This window comes from Curcuma longa, chromosome 14 (genome assembly GCF_044706935.1).
Source record: "Curcuma longa cultivar G26 ecotype Majalengka, Jawa Barat chromosome 14, ITB_CL_G26_1.1, whole genome shotgun sequence".
Classification (NCBI taxonomy): domain Eukaryota; kingdom Viridiplantae; phylum Streptophyta; class Magnoliopsida; order Zingiberales; family Zingiberaceae; genus Curcuma; species Curcuma longa.
The window spans coordinates 1,057,509-1,074,723 of NC_133874.1; the positions used below are offsets into that span (position 1 = coordinate 1,057,509).

Here is a 17,215-nt window from a genome sequence, read left to right on the forward strand (position 1 = left end):
GTACCAAATTTTAATAGGCATATCGAGTTAACTTAATTAAGATAAAGTTATTATCTAACATGCATCACATACACGCATAGCATATATCAACATATAAGCTTAAACGTGACATGATTATGGCTCATATTTTATGATCCTCTCAAGCCAATGAGAAGATCGAATGGTCAACTTAGGGCTAACATCTTCTCCAAGTGCTTCCTTTGGTCATCATGTGTCATCGACATCCTTCTTGTAACTTCATCCTCCAATGGACTTTCCACTCCTCATTTTGTACATTACAAAATAAGAATATTCGAGTTACATTCGAATCTAAATCTATTTTATAACTAGAAAATTAGAGAGGCACGACACACAGGCCGTATTATGACTTACAGTATGCACACACAACATAACCACAATCACATCGGGGTTAAGGGCCATAACCATGCACCATGACAACCATCACACAATAAATAGATCTAGGATATCAATTTTATTATGCTTGCAAAAATTGATCATGAGCCAAAACCTCATGGCGGTCCCACTAGCTGATTAGCGGGCGAGATCAAGGTTATAAAATTTTATCAAAAGCAATCGGACTATAGCACGTTGTCATATGTATGATGATGCTATAGCCTTTTAATTTGATCAACACAAAATTTTGCTAGACAAAATACTCATACAATTATGCAACCCATAACAAGCACATATCCTACTTCTATATCACAAACAAAAAGTACATAAAACTTTATACGATCTTTCGCAAGTGACTCTGATACCACTGTTAGGAATCTTATGCGATAAAATAAAAATTTTGCAGCAGAAATAGGATCCCTCGAGCGATCCATGCAAAAAATCTGTACAAGTTAAATCTATAAAATCCAAATTCTATCTAATAGAATTTACCTTTAATGCATGTCCTTCGCTTATCCCGCTCGTCCAAGGTGTGTCAGATCTTTTGCACGTTTAAGTGTGCGTGCCTCTATGTGTATCCACACTAACACTCTTTCACCTTTTGGGGAAGACTTAGGTTGTGCTAGCAACCTTTATGGGAATTTCGGCCAAGCAAGAAGAGGGAGAGAAGAAGAATGAAAACACCCCAAGAGTTTTGCAAGAGAAACTCTTTTATACTCATGCCATGAATACCAAAAGCTTTTAGGCTTTTGGTATTCTTTCATCACTGCATGATTAATCCTATCAATCATGCATTATAACTTCTATGCATGTAACCTCCTCTCCTTCATTACATGATTAATCTACATTAATCGTGCATGATGAATCAAAATTCAATTTGGTTTAATTTAAGTCTAACTCAAATTCAACTCATGCATGTAACTTCCTCTTCTTTATTGCATGATTAATCTATATTAATCATGCATGATGAACCAAAATCCAACTTGATTTAATTTGAGTCTAACTCAAATTCAACCAACTTGAGTCTAACTCAAGTCTAGGCCATCTAATAAGCTTAATTGTTCCTTTAGTCAAACTAAAATGAACTCATCTCCAAATATAGTATTTTTTGTGTGTGATACAATAGGTTCTTATAACGTTGGCAATGTCTCTAAAACTCATTTTAGAAACATAAGCAATGAGCGGCATCTAGCAATGCATCATTGCTACCCAAGTGATAAGAATGTCGAGATCCAACATAATTTTCGTGACTATGATAATGTATGACTATGTCCTTCTATCCTCGATATCTAGATTGATCAATAAGGCATAGACTATGTCATCCTCTTATTAATTTTTATGTTTCTTGATCCCCAAGTAAACTCACTCAAGCAAATGAGCTCAATATCTCATATTGACTCATTTGAGCATGGTCATGCATTTCGTGGTCATACTCTATCAAGAGGTCATAAGATATCACTCCCGTTATATTGGAGAAATAGATTTCATCTACATCATTCACATCTCTCTGTATAATTCGATACATACCCAGTGATCATTTTTATAGTCCACCCTGTTACAGGTGACGTTTAACGAAGTACATAACTCCTTATATAGGAAACCATAGTGACTTCAGGTCTAAGGACTATTCATATCAATAGTCACATGAGAAAGTTTATGACACTCATATAACGATCCATGAAACTTTCTCATGGCGGGTCAATTTGGTATATATTCTCTAATGTATACCCATGTGTCAACATGATATCCCATATCCATGACTTGTGAGATCAAGTCATCAAGTTGACCTACATGCTAGTCTCAACGCATTAACATCGTCCCTGAATATTAATGCTTGACTAGGAATGATTAAGAGTAGTGTTCTCTATATCATCTCACTATCGATTCAAACAATCGATATGATATAGATTAGAATTAACTACCCAAGGGCATTATTATACTTAGTTATTTGACACAAATACAAAGTATAATAATCAAAAATCATGCCTTTATTAATAATAGAATATGATACAAAAGTCCCTAGTCAATCATCACATAATTGGCTCTAGGACTACTATTAACAACAACTCATATAACACACATGCTTGGGTGGGTTGCATCAACTTGCACTCATTGTAATCTTTTATTCTAAGTACATTTCTTGTAAAGAAAGGTTATTACAAGGGGCTTTATCCACCTTTGAAAGGTTACCGAAAAGAAAAATATTAGTGGATTTAGATTGACTCATTAAAAGGTCATAGGTCATAGAATAAGAGTCAAGGGTCACCGAACCACGTAAATCATTGAGTTTGAGTTGTTTCTTTCCTTATTTTGCTATTTACATTTTAACTTGTGTGTTTTCAATTTCTTTTGTTTGTTTTTATTTCATTATTGCAAATTAATCAACATGGAAACTTTAAAAAGAGGTTATTCACCCCTCTCTAACCTTCTTTCGATCCTACAAGATAATCTCTACATTTGTAATTACCTATTAAGTTTCAACATTTGCACACTTGATAAATATATCAAACTTAAACTGGTTGTCATCTAAATCAAAATAAGTCGATCTCAATCATTTAGGTCCACTCAGGTGAGACAATGCAACTTACTAAATTAGAAGGGAATGCAAATCTTCTAATTAGGTGGAAGGATCCAACTAATATTCCGTGCTTTAGTAGCATTATTAATTGAATCAACTATATATAGGCACTATTTAGCTGGAGAACAACCCCCAGGGCATAGCCAAGTCAATTGTAAGTGATAAAATTGCCACAATACGGTAAGGGTCGAATCGCAGCAATGATGAAATACCCTTCTATTTGTGGAACTGTTCAATATTTGATTTATCTGCATGTATCTAGTCGTAGGACCAACTATACTAGACTATTTAGGGTGAGTGTAATCACCTTTTGCCATCATTTAGTTGGAGACCTAATGTAATAGGTCAAGAGCAAAATTGATGAAGATTACAATCATAATATATAATCTCTTGCAAAAGCCATAAGGTACACACACAAAAAAACTCAATAAGACATTACTTAGACTTGATACAATATTATTTTATTCACCCTTAAACTAAACATATAGGAATGGTAGGGATGGAAATGTTCATGTTATGGGGATAATGTACAGTGCCCCCAACAGTCATATCCGAGTCCAAATCCGAGACCGAGTCAATGCCATATTCGCCACCATGAGGGCACCCAAGTTGACTCTCCACTCCGACCAGGAACGCACTAAGCCGACCTCCCATTCGGCCTTCACCAAGCCGACTACCCCTTCAAAGTGCCCCGAGTTGGCTTCCTATTCGGCTCTTCCGTGAGCCTCGCCCCTGTCAAGCCTCTCTCAAACCGACTCCCAGCCCCGCTCCTTGATCAACCGACTACTCTCTCCTCTACTTCTCCGAAGTGCCCGTCTATTCAGCTCCCTACTCTAGTCGAAACCATGATAGTCTGACTTGTCATTCGGCCATGTCCCCATTCGGCCATGACTCCATTCGGCCATATCTCCATTCGGCCATCTCTCTATTCGACCATGTCCCCATTCGGCCATATCTCCATTCGGTCATGTCTCCATTAAGCCATATCTCCATTCGGTCATGTCCCCATTCGGCCATGACTCCATTCGGCCATATCTCCATTCGGCCACCATTCGGCCATATCTCCATTCGGCCATGTCCCCATTCGGCTATGTCTCCATTCGACCATATCTCCATTCAGTCATGTCCTCATTCGGCCATGTCTCCATTCGGTTACACCTCCATTCGACTGTACCGTCGATCGAGTCACTGAGTGGTCGGATCGTCAGTCGGCCACCACCCTTGCCTTTCGAACCTCTCGTTAAGTCGAATCGCCGGATTGCCCTACAGTGCCCTGGCATATCCCATCATGACTTCTGACAAGCCCACACCCCCATTTATTACCGCCATCCCTCTGACACCAGCATGGGCTGCGACAAGATAGCTAGCGCCAGCGATGGGACAGGGGACTCGATTGTCTCTAACACCTCATTAATATTGATGTGATATTCCTTAAATGATGACATGACAGGTATGCATGATCATCTCTCCTTAAAACGACCACTCCCTCCGCAACAGGTATGCTCTCTGCTCCCGCACTCTTCTACACGCTCAAGTTCACTACTGTTTATCTTCTTCCTACTCCCGTTGTTCTTGACTTGAGCGTCAGAGTGGTCGCGTCAGGGCACCCCTGGCCTTCCTACTCACGTTCCTTGTGTTCGCAGGTCCTGGAGGTCTTACCGCACTCCACCCATCTTCCTATTCCACGCCGACGACGGGGAAAGTCCTGGAGGTCTTACCGCACTCAACTCCTCCTCCGGTCCCCCGCCTACGACGGAGAAGGTCCGGTGACTTGTCCAGCCGCTAGTTTCAACCGGAACATATTTTGGCGCCGTCTGTGGGAACATACAACGTCCGAATTTGAAACGCCAATGGACGATCCTATCGACCTCCTCCCCTCACTATGACGCAGGAAGACTTCGATAGGGCGGTGGCCGCCGCCGTCCTGGCGGTTTCCAGACATCTGCCAGCGGCGCCGGCCACTCCTGGCAACCTTATCGAAGTCTTAGCCCATACTGTTAAGGACCAGCTCCTCGGAGCCCAACCTGCTCAGTATCCTTCCAAATATTTTCTGTTATAATTTTTTATGATTAATGATCATGCTCCTTGTAGGCCACTTCCCGAGTCCTCCATATATTATCTGGTCTCGGACCAGCTTCACCAACAATTGCCCCTTTTAAGAGTTCAATCTCTCCCGACTCGGACATAGTCGCGGATCGAGCTAATTCAGGTCTCGGACCTGCGCCATCGACACTACTCTCCCGACTCGGACATAGTCGCGGATCGAGCTAATTCAGGTCCCGGGCCTGCGCCATCGACACTACTCTCCCGACTCGGACATAGTCGCGGATCGAGCTAATTCAGGTCTCGGACCTGCGCCATCGACACTACTCTCCCGACTCAGACATAGTCGCGGATCGAGCTAATTCAGGTCTCGGACCTGCGCCATCGACAATATTCTCCCGACTCGGACATAGTCGGGATCGAGCTCTAATTCAGGTCTCGGACCTGCTCCATCAGCAATTGCCCTTTTCAGGGTTCAACCTCTCCCGACTCGGACATAGTCGGGATCGAGCTCAAATTCAGGTCTCGGACCTGCTCCATCGGCAATTGCCCCTTTTCAGGGTTCAACCTCTCGGCCTCATTCATTCAGTGGCTCAGCTCAATCTTCCGAGCACTCAGCCTTCCTACACCCTCTCGGCCTCATTCATTCAGTGGCTCAGCTCAATCTTCCGAGCACTCAGCCTCCCTACAGCCCTCTCGGCCTCATTCGTTCAGTGACTCAGCTCAATCTTCCGAGCACTCAGCCTCCCTACAATCCTCTCGGTCTCATTCATTCAGTGGCTCAGCTCAATCTTTCGACTTCTCAGTCTCTTCAGTAGCCCTCTCGACTTCATCCATTCAGTAGCTCAGCTCGGAATCTCGAGCAATCAGTCTCTTCCATAGCCTCCCGACAAACCCTGACTCTTATAGGGAAATCACATGAACTTAGCAAACACGATATCCTTGGTCTCGGACTAGTAGACTATCCCTAGTCTTGCACCAGCAGCTTCCTCTAACAATTGCTTCTCAGGGTTTGATCTCTCCTGACTTATGGATAAAGTTTAATCATATTATTCTTGGTCTCGAACCAGTGGCTTCATCCAACAACTGCTTCTCAAGGAAGGTTCAATCTTCCTTGCCTTACACGCGGATACAGTTTAATCCCTGTACGCTGAGCTATTCTAACTTCAATCTATTATCGCTTCTATTATCTCGGACTCCAGGTGCCTCTCCCTCTCTCAACTCAGTAATATTGATATTACAGTAATTTTCCTTCAACATAGAGGATAAGATAAGAACGAAAGATGTTTATACAAAACTCTACGACAAACAGTATATACAGTCACCCACCTCTCCTCATCGACTCGGACAGCTCAACCCTCACCAAATCCATTAAGGTACCAAGAAGGATCAATCCAGCATGATACCTCTGCTCCAAGGTCAAAGCCACACTATAGCCTCTTGGCTGTCTTAGCTTAGAACATATCTTGAAACTCGTCCAAGAAGAGCCATTCCTCTTCGAGTTGTCCATTGATCCTCCTCGCCACTCCTGTAAACTTCTTTCTCTGATCTGACCAGCTCCAGCTCAGTCTGTAAACACCCTTGTCCCTCTATGGCCTCCTCAGCAAGTAGCAATCGCCAAGTAAACTCGACCGTCTGATCCCTCATTGCTTGCTTCTTAGCAGTAGCTTTCTCCTCGGCCTCCTTTTCCTTTGTAGGCGTTCGTATGTCGGCCTCTTGTCTGCAATAACTCGGCCTAGGCCGCCTTCAACTCGGCTTTCATTGCTTCTGAGTCGGGGAAAGTATGAGCAACCATAAGTCTCTCACTCTGCAAATCACCCTAGCATCCTCTGGACCCACTGAAATAGATGAGATAAGCGGTTGTGGATCTCTAGATACTTCGCCCATAACTGCAAAATTAATCATCGTTAAAGGACATACACTTATCGAGTGGTTGCGATAGATAAGACTTCAATAGTACTCAGGCACCCTTGGTGCAACAAGCCTTTCCCGTTTACTAATTTGTTCACGCCCAATTCCAAACCAGCAACCTCAATAAAAAGTTTGCTCTTGCATATATGACACTACGGGATTGATTCGGTGATTTTAACGGTCACTCACTCGAGAAGTATATAGGAGTCAGGATTTAAGATAGAAACATTATAACCTCCACCCTTTATGAGGCTAGGCAACTCGTCCGCGAACGAGTGTCAAGCAGCTCGGGAGGTCGGCAACACCGGTCGGGGATAATGTAGCGCGCGAGAGCTCGGCGTGGCCGACTCTGAGCACTTGGCATGCAACTGCTGATCTCTCAAGTCTTTCTCTCCCCTCCCACTTCACAAACAGCGCACAAAACATGTAACTGAGATGGCAGTCAGATGTTTCTCTCTCTCCTCCCACTTACAAACAATTAAACCATTGTCCCTTTTATTTTGCCGAGCTCTTGCTAGGCCACTCGGCCGAGGGGAAGAAGGGTATGGATCATCTTTTACTACTCTTTTATTTGCATTATCCTGCATGCTATGCACCACGCGCGAGGTCTGCCCCGAGATCTACCACGCAAGGCTCTGTACCGAGCTACTGAGCACTGCCACAGCAGAGGAGAGCTCAACACCGAGCTCTGCCACAGCAGAGGCGAGCTACCAAACTCTGCCACAGCAGAGGAGAGCTCCGCACCAAGCTTGGCCGCCACACACGGCCACGGCTTCCGAACCCGGGCGAGTTCGTAGGTTGAGACACGCGGCAGCTCTGTCGAGCTTCTTGTTCCGGCTAAATGCCACGGATGGTCACGAACCACCAGTCAACGAACCGTCCGACGTATGCGACTTCCTACTGCGGAGCTTGAGGGAGAGGATGATGAGGACCTGAAATGCACTTCAACAGGAAGGTGAGAATGGTGCCGGCAAGTCGCCGGCAGGCGGCACTCCGACGCTCAAGTATAGTATTCCTGTGGAAGAAAAATGAAATTACTGAAGAAGAAGAAGAAAAATGCACTTAGAAAATCAAACCAGCCCCTTCAGCCGAAGCGAAGAAGAAGAAGAAGAAACCCTCCCTAGAAGAATCAAACCAGCCCCCCCTCCCAACCGAAGCCTCCTTGATAAAGCCCATGGAAAGCTCTCTGTGTACAACCCCCCCCCCCATCCCTTTGCTAGAGCCCTCTTTATGTATGAGAAGACCCTTAGATTTGACATTTTGTGTACAAAAAGGGGATTCAATGACATCTGATTTGACAACTCCATAAATGCCCTTTATGTTGCTATGAGTCTTGGGAATATGCACAGGTTTGAATTTTGGGTCTCCATCCGGAAAAGAACCATGTCATTTTATAACACCGGCATCATAAGTCTCCCCTCCAAGTCTAGTCGAAGGAGGCGTAGTCCGACTGACTGGACTATGTTTAATGATCCAACCGTCTCACTTGCTATATTTGTGCAGAGATCCTGAATTGCTAAAATGACTGAGAGGCTGAAGTGAGATGCCAAGATGAGATGAGATGACCGAGATGGCCGAGTGGCTTAATGGCCGAGTTGACAGAGTGGTAGAGCTGAATGGCTGAGTGGCCGAGTGGCCTAATGGACGAGTGGCAGAGTTGCCAAGTGGCCGAATGATCGAGTGAGGCTCGAGCGAGGCCGAGGCCGAGTGAGGATGAGGCCGAGTGAGGCTGAGGCCGAGTGAGGCTGAGGCCGAGTGAGGCTGAGGCCGAGTGAGGCTGAGGCTGAATGAGACTGAGTGAGCCGAGACCGAGTGAGGCCGAGGCCGAGTGAGGCTGAGGCCGAATGAGACTAAGTGGGGCTGAGGCCGAGTGAGGCTGAGGCCGAATGAGGCTGAGGACGAGTGAGGCTGAGGCTGCAGGCCGAGACTGAGTGGGGCCGAGGCCGAGTGAGGCTGAGGCCGAATGAGGCTGAGGCTGAGTGAGGCTGAGGCGAGAATGAGACTGAGGTGAGCCGAGGCCGAGTGAGGCCGAGGCCGAGTGAGGCTGAGGCCGAGTGAGGCTGAGGCCGAATGAGGCTAAGTGGGGCCGAGGCCGAGTGAGGCTGAGGCCGAGTGAGGCTGAGTGGGCCGAGGCCGAGTGAGGCTGAGGCCGAGTGAGACTGAGTGAGCCGAGGCCGAGTGAGGCCGAGGCCGAGTGAGGCTGAGGCCGAATGAGGCTAAGTGGGGCCGAGGCCGAGTGAGGCTGAGGCCGAATGAGGCTGAGTGAGGCTGAGGCTGAATGAGACTGAGTGGGGCCGAGGCCGAGTGAGGCTGAGGCTGAGGCCGAATGAGGCTGAGGCCGAGTGAGACTGAGGCTGAATGAGACTGAGTGAGCCGAGACCGAGTGAGGCCGAGGCCGAGTGAGGCTGAGGCCGAATGAGGCTGAGTGGGCCGAGGCCGAGTGAGGCTGAGGTCGAGTGAGGCTGAGTGGGCCGAGACCGAGTGAGGCCGAGGCCGAGTGAGGCTGAGGCCGAGTGGGGTCGAGGCCGAGTGAGGCCGAGGCCGAGTGAGGCTGAGTGGGCCGAGACCGAGTGAGGCTGAGGCCGAGTGAGGCTGAGGCCGAGTGAGGCCGAGTGAGGCTGAGGACGAATGAGGCCGAGGCTGAGGTCGCTGAGGCCGAGGCCGAGTGAGGCTGAGGCCGAGTGAGGCCAAGGCCGAGTGGGCCAAAATCGAGTGAGGCTGTGGCCGCTGAGGCCGAGTGAGGCTGAGGCCGAGTGAGGCCAAGGCCGAGTGAGGCTGAGACGAGCTGTTTGAGACGGCAAACATGCCAAGTGCGCAGAGTGGCTAGAGGGAATGGCCGAGTGGCCGAGCTGCCGAATGGCCGAGTGGCCAAACTTGTCGAGTGGCCGAATGACCAAGTGGCCAAATGGCCAAGTGGCCGAATGGCCAAGCTGCTAAGATGACGGAGCTGTCATAAGGCAATGTCGTCGAGCGCGGAGCTCGGAGGTCCAGCCTGTCGTAAGGCAATGTCATCGAGCACGGAGCTCGGAGATCCGGCCTGTCGTAAGGCAATGTCATCGAGCGCGGAGCTCGGAGGTCCAGCCTGTCGTAAGGCAATGTCATCGAGCGCGGAGCTCGGAAATCCGGCCTGTCGTAAGGCAATGTCATCGAGCGCGGAGCTCGGAGATCCGGCCTGTCGTAAGGCAATGTCATCGAGCGCGGAGCTCGGAGGTCCAGCCTGTCGTAAGGCAAAGGCAGAGGCCGAATGAGGTCGAGACCGAATGAGGCCGGGTTGAGTAAAGCTTAGTAGCCGAGGGAGGCAAAGGTCGAATGAGGCCGAGATCGAGTAATGCCGAGTAACGTTGCGGCAGGCCGAATGAGGCCGAGGCCAGACGAGGCCGAGGATGAGTACAACTGAGTAGCCGAGTAAGGCTTAGTGATCGAGAAACCAGGCTGTTGAGCTAACTGAGCTGCTGAGCTAACAGAGCTACTGAGTGGCAAAGCGGCTGAGCTGACAGAGCTGCTGAGCTAACAGGGTTGCTGGGCTGACAGAGCTGCTGAGTAGCAAAGTGGCTGAGCTGTGCTGAGCTGACAGGGTTGCTGGGCTGACAGAGCTGCTGAGTAGCAAAGTGGCTGAACTGTGCTGAGCTGACAGGGTTACTAGGCTGACAGAGCGTGGAATCTCAGGATGGAGTTGAGCATGGAGCTCGAAGTGCCTGTAGAAAGGCTGAGCGAGCGGATTCTTACCTCCATTGAGTGCGGAGTCTCAGGATGGAGTTGAGCAAGGAGCTCGGAGTGCGTGTAGAAATGGAGCGAGCGGATCCCTACCTCCATTGAGTGCGAAATCTCAGGATGGAGTTGAGCATGGAGCTCGGAGTGCCTGTAGAAAGGCTGAGCGAGCGGATCCCTACGTCCATTGAGTGCGGAATCTCAGGATGGAGTTGAGCAGGGAGCTCGGAGTGCCTGTAGAAAGGCTGAGCGAGCGGATCCCTACCTCCATTGAGTGCGGAATCTCAGGATGGAGTTGAGCAGGGAGCTCGGAGTGCCTGTAGAAAGGCTGAGCGAGCGGATCCCTACCTCCATTGAGTGCGGAATCTCAGGATGGAGTTGAGCAGGGAGCTCGGAGGTGCCTGTAGAAAGGCTGAGCGAGCGGATCCCTACCTCCATTGAGTGCGGAATCTCAGGATGGAGTTGAGCAGGGAGCTCGGAGTGCCTGTAGAAAGGCTGAGCGAGCGGATCCCTACGTCCATTGAGTGCGGAATCTCAGGATGGAGTTGAGCAGGGAGCTCGGAGTGCCTGTAGAAAGGCTGAGCGAGCGGATCCCTACCTCCATTGAGTGCGGAATCTCAGGATGGAGTTGAGCAGGGAGCTCGGAGTGCCTGTAGAAAGGCTGAGCGAGCGGATCCCTACCTCCATTGAGTGCGGAATCTCAGGATGGAGTTGAGCAGGGAGCTCGGAGGGCCTGTAGAAAGGCTGAGCGAGCGGATCCCTACCTCCATTAAGTGCGGAATCTCAGGATGGAGTTGAGCATGGAGCTCGGAGTGCCTGTAGAAAGGCTGAGCGAGCGGATCCCTACCTCCATTGAGTGCGGAATCTCAGGATGGAGTTGAGCAGGGAGCTCGGAGTGCCTGTAGAAAGGCTGAGGGATCGGGAAGCCTGGGAAGGCTGGGAAGGGCGAGCATCCTGGGAAGGCTGAGAAGGCTAAGCAGTCTCGGAAGACTGAGCAGTAGGGAAGCCTGGGAAGGATGAGCAGCCTGGGACGGCTGAGAAGGCTGAGCAGCCTGGGAAGAGCGAGGCCGAGCATGGCCGAGTAAGGCCGAGAAAGGAAATCAGGCCAAGCAGAGAAACCAGGCCATGCCAGGGAAAGCAGGGAAGAGCGAGGCCGAGCAAGGCCGAGATGTCAGGCCAGGCCAGGCCAGGCCAGGCCAGAGAAGGCCAGGCCAGGGAAGGCCGGGAAGCCAGGCCATGGAAGCCAGGGAAGGCAAGGAAGTTTGGTCGGCGGTGACCAGGACGGAGAGGCACTGGCTGACAGGGATGTCGAGGGCATCGTAGCTGTTCTGCATCGAGTGGGACCTGTCCATCTCCACAAGCAACATCGAATATGATTGGATCCAGAAATTTAATGTTACCTTCAATTCGACGTTGCAGATGCGGTAACGGTAGGTTTTGCCGGCCTCCATAAAGAAGAGTGGCCGCTCGTCGTTGCCTGAGGCGTCCTTGCCCGAGTGGCCGTTGATGAGGATCGCTTGCTGGGTGTTGGACGCCTGCTATGCAGGCAGGTCAGAGCTGGCGTGAGCTGGACGGCATGGTCTGCAAGCGGTCAGAGGTGCTGCAGGGGGGTCCAGGCGCGTGCCGCATTTGGTTTGCTTGACCAGCTGGCGTACGGTGGATGCCTGCTGCAGATGAGCAGAGGCAATCTGCTGTCCACGGTGGAAGCTTCCTGCATGTGAGGGGAAGCGTGCTGCATGTGAGCAGCTTGCGTTGGAGTGGCATTGGAGGGAGGCCTGCTGTGAGCAGGCGACATGGTGTTGGTGGGGAGCCTGCTGTGAACAAGTGGCGTGCGGTGGGAAGTCTGTTGATCTGCGGTGGACAGCTGCATGCAAGCACTTGGAGTGCAGTGGGGAACGTGCTGCAGGCAAGTCAAAGCTACTTTCGGCGTGCTGCAGACGGGAGAGGCGTGTTGCAGCGGGCTGGGATGGCTTTCGGCATGTTGCAGGCGGAAAGAGGCGTGTTGTAGTGGAATGGAGTGCAGCAGCGTGATGTGGCATTGGTAGTGGACTGAGTTTGCTGAGTTTGCTGTAGACGGACACATGCTATAGGCGGGCTGGACGTATGCGGCAGGCCACAGCTGGTGCCGTAGTATGATGGACGTCGGATGCATGCGAGCTGATGCGGCGCTGAGGTGGCAGGCATCACTTACATGGATGAGATGTTTTTGCAGCCGGAGTAGCGCTGACGACGCCGGAGAATTAGGGGAGGTGGCAGTGAAGAGCTCTGGGGAGAGAGGCTTCTTGGAGACAATTGATCTTAAGCTGAAGCTTTAACCCCTTTAATATTAATTCCAAATGCTGATCAGCTCTTCTCCGACAGACCCAAACTCTGACATGCTACCTCGAGCCGAGCGCCTTGTGAGCATCCAAGATCAAGCAACGAAGCACCTGGAGAAATAAGCTTGTACTGCTTCTGCAGAGGCATCCCTGTAGAAGAAGTCCGGAGCGCCGGCGCCGTCTTCTAGTTCCATCTCACTCTCGCTCGCTCCTGGCTTGTTGCTCCAATCCTACGGTGGGTTGGACGAACGCTGCAGGCGGCAGCTGGTGATGAAGTTGGGGCAGAGGAGGGGAGGTAGAGAAGATCACTACCGGCTGCCACTTGCTGCCCGACGCTCCCAACTGCCACGACAGCTCCTCCATATATCTGATTCTGGTCTCAAATAAGTGACGATCCAAGATTCTTAGAGCTCCTCCCGTTGGTAGTGAACTAAGTAGTATGATATGTTGACGAGTTGCCGCAGACAAGATGTAATGAGAGCATGAAAGTGCTTGGAACAGTTTTATTGGTCCCTTTCTCCGACGGAATCATGGTTGTCGGAAGTTCTTCTAGTGTTAACCATCACGACGTTCAACTCAGTTTTCCCACAGACGGCGCCAAAATGTTCCGGCTAAATGCCACGGATGGTCAAACTACCAGTCAACGAACCGTCCGACGTATGCGACTTCCTAGCGGAGCTTGAGGGAGAGGATGATGAGGACCTGAAATGCACTTCAACAGGAGGTGAGAATGGTGCCGGGAAGTCCCGGCATGCCACTCCGACGCTCAAGTAAGTATTCCGTGGAAGGAAAATGAAATTACTGAAGAAGAAAAAGAAGAAAAGCTTAGAAAAATCAAACCAGCCCCCCCTCCCAGCCGAAGCAGCCGTCGAAGAAGCTCCCGACCTCCCGAAGATGAAGCCCCCCCCCCCCCCCTTTGCCCCTTTGCTAGAACCCTCTTTATGTATGAGAAGACCCTTAGATTTGACATTTTGTGTACAAAAAGGGGATTCAATGACATCCGATTTGACAACTCCATAAATGCCCTTTATGTTGCTATGAGTCTTGGGAATATGTACAAGTTTGACTCTTGGTCTCCATCCGGAAAAGAACCATGCCATTTTATAACACCGGCATCAGTTCCCTCACCTATTTAAGCTAGCTAGAGGCTGATTACAAATCCTAAACTATGTTAATTCGTTCATTTTCAAACCTCGAAGAGGTAACTCCTTGACAATGTGGAAGCACTAAGGGAGGAGAGAAGAAAAACTTAAGGGGACATCTCATTTGCGTGACCGGACTCTCCACTCCGACCGGGAATGCACTAAGCCGACCTCCCATTTGGCCTTCACCGAGCCGACTGCCCCTTCAGAGTGCCCCAAGTTGGCTTCCTATTCGGCTCTTCCGTGAGCCTCGCCCCTGTCAAGCCTCTCTCAAACCGACTCCCTGCCCCGCTCCTTGATCAACCGACTACTCTCTCCTCTACTTCTCCAAAGTGCCCGTCTATTCAGCTCCCTACTCTAGTCAAAACCATGATAGTCCGACTTGCCATTCGGCCATGTCCCCATTCGGTCATGATTCCATTCGGCCATATCTCCATTCGGTCATGTCTCCATTCGGCCATGTCTCCATTCGGCCATATCCCTATTCGGTCATGTCCCCATTCGAGCCATATCTCCATTCGGCCATGTCTCATTCGGCCATGTCCCCATTCGGCAATGACTCCATTCAGCCATGTCTCCATTCGGCCATATCTCCATTTGGCCATGTCCCCATTCGACCATGTCTCCATTCGGCCATATCTCCATTCGGTCATGTCTCCATTCGGTTACACCTCCATTCGGCTGTACCATCGATCGAGTCACTGAGTGGTCGGATCGTCAGCCGGCCACCACCCTTGCCCTTCGAACCTCTCGTTAAGTCGAATCGCCGGATCGCCCTACAGTGTCCTGTCATATCCCATCATGACTTCTGACAAGCCCACACCCCCATTTATTACCGCCATCCCTCTAACACCAGCATGGGCTGCGACAAGATAGCTAGCGCCAGCGATGAGATAAGGGACTCGATTGTCCCTGACACCTCATTAATATTGATGGGATATTCCTTAAATGATGACGTGACAGGTATGCACGTTCATCTCTCCTTAAAACGACCACACCCTCCTCAGCAGGTAAGCTCTCTGCTCCCGCACTCTTCTACACACTCAAGTTCACTACTGTTTATCTTCTTCCTCCTCTCGTTGTTCTTGACTTGAGCGTCGGAGTGGTCGCGTCAGGACACCCCCTGGCCTTCCTACTCATGTTCCTTGTGTTTGCAGGTCCTGGAGGTCTTATTGCACTCCACCCATCTTCCTATTCCACGCCGACGACGGGGAAAGTCCTGGAGGTCTTACCGCACTCAACTCCTCCTTCGATCCCCCACCTACGATGGAGAAGGTCCGGTGACTTATCCAGTCGCTAATTTCAACCGGAACCGTTCATTTAACTGAACTAGGTATATGATCTTATTTTACATCAATTTCATTCTTTAGAAATAATTATTTTATTTCATGCATTAAAGTCAACATTAATTGTTTTCTGCACAGCGAGTTAGGCGGGCGATCGATGAAAAAGAGCAACAGCTCGTCGCCCAACAGTGTCATACTCAAATTAATCCCATTTCCTTCTCCACGTCGCCCTCACGTGTTTGAAAACATTAAAGACACCCTCCTTCGCAGCCTATTTATTAGCGTCCCAAGTCACCTACACGTGCGTATCGACTTGACCACTTTTTCGTCGTCTTCTCCAAAGCGCTCCCGCTTTCAGCTCCTCAGTCCCCACTTCTTCCACAAGCACCAACCACGCTTCCGCCCCGAGCCCACAGAAAGAAAAAAGGGCAGACGAATAGATTCTCGCCGTAGCAGCCTTCACCTTCTTCGTCTCACATGTCAGCTGGCCTGGCACAAAGTCCTTCTCCCGTTACACAAATAGTTACTCACGTAACAGTCAGCATATCGTTATTCTCCATTCAATATTTCAATTCAACTCGTGTAACAACCAAAATACCTAAACAAGTTTTCAGGCCGACTGAACAATTTATAACACAAGACATGAGTTGATATATATGTATAACGGAATAATGATATATACGATATACGCCGCTTATATCAGTCTCTGTCTTCTTTTCCGTGATTAGTGCCGCTCTGGCTTTGGGCGCTACTCTTCCTCCGCCCGATACCCCCAAATGCCGCGCCGCGGCGGCCACGGCGGCCGCCGCTCCGCTCCGACTCTTTGATCGTCTCCAGCTTTGGCTTCCACGAACGGCATCTTACCAACTGCTTGTAGTCCTTGGCCAACTCCTCCGTCGTGCACACCTTCCGCCCTCTCCTCTCCTCGGCGGCCTCCTCCTCCGCCAGCCGATCCAGGTACTCATCGGACACGCGGACCTGGAGCCTGCCGGCGGGCGTCTTCTGGATCTCGATCGGGCGGATCGGCGAACATCCGCCGGATCGCTTGAGGTAGTCGCCGAGGCAGGCGGCGAGGGAGGAGAAGGAGAGAGGGGGGCGGCGGGTCGAAATAGATGAGCGGGGAGGAGGAAGTAGGTGCGTCCGGGGAGGAGGAACTCTGCAGGGGCTAGGCATGGGACGGGCTGGCCGATGACGAGGGCGTCGGAGCGGCAGAGGAGGTGGAGAGGGTGCGCGGCCATGAGATCGCCGGCCGAGACGGGCAGGTGGTGGATGCGGATCCGGCCGTCAGCACCCAGCAGGCGGACGGATCGGTTGGACGGCGGAGGGTCGGCGGCGGTGTCGGTAGCGGCGTCGTGGGGAAGCCACGGCGAGGCGGCGGCCACGTGGAAGCACCAGGGCATGAGATGGAGAGTGAGGGGTTTGAAACCCATCTCTGCTCCGTTCTTGTATAACTCTATTAACAGATCATGGCGGAACTGAAGAGATACGATTTGGAATTAGGAGGAGAGTAGAGAAAATGGGCGCCGTGGCGTTATATATGTGTAATTTTGTTTTTATTTACTTTTTAAAAAAATATAAATGTTGAATGAGTTTGACTGAGAAGAAATAGAACTAGAAGATAGTTTGTACTCTTTCTCTTTAGTTCATGCATTTGTTTTATCTTTGATAAGTTTGAACATTTGGAAATCTGGCTGTCTAGCGTTAGGTATGGAAATACCTAATGATGGAAGCAAATTCTTAAAAGGGAAATGAATATGATTTAATTGATCTATTGAAGCATACAATAATCAAGTGTTAAAATTTCATGTTTATTTTAATAATATTTAAGTTGGATTG

At 49.8% G+C, this 17,215-nt stretch overlaps 1 pseudogene; it reads right to left on the bottom strand.

The window, feature by feature from the left end:
• Positions 1–15,939: 15,939 nt before the first annotated feature.
• On the bottom strand, positions 15,940–16,809 carry LOC141845608 (uncharacterized; annotated as a pseudogene).
• Between the last annotated feature and the right edge of the window lie 406 nt (positions 16,810–17,215).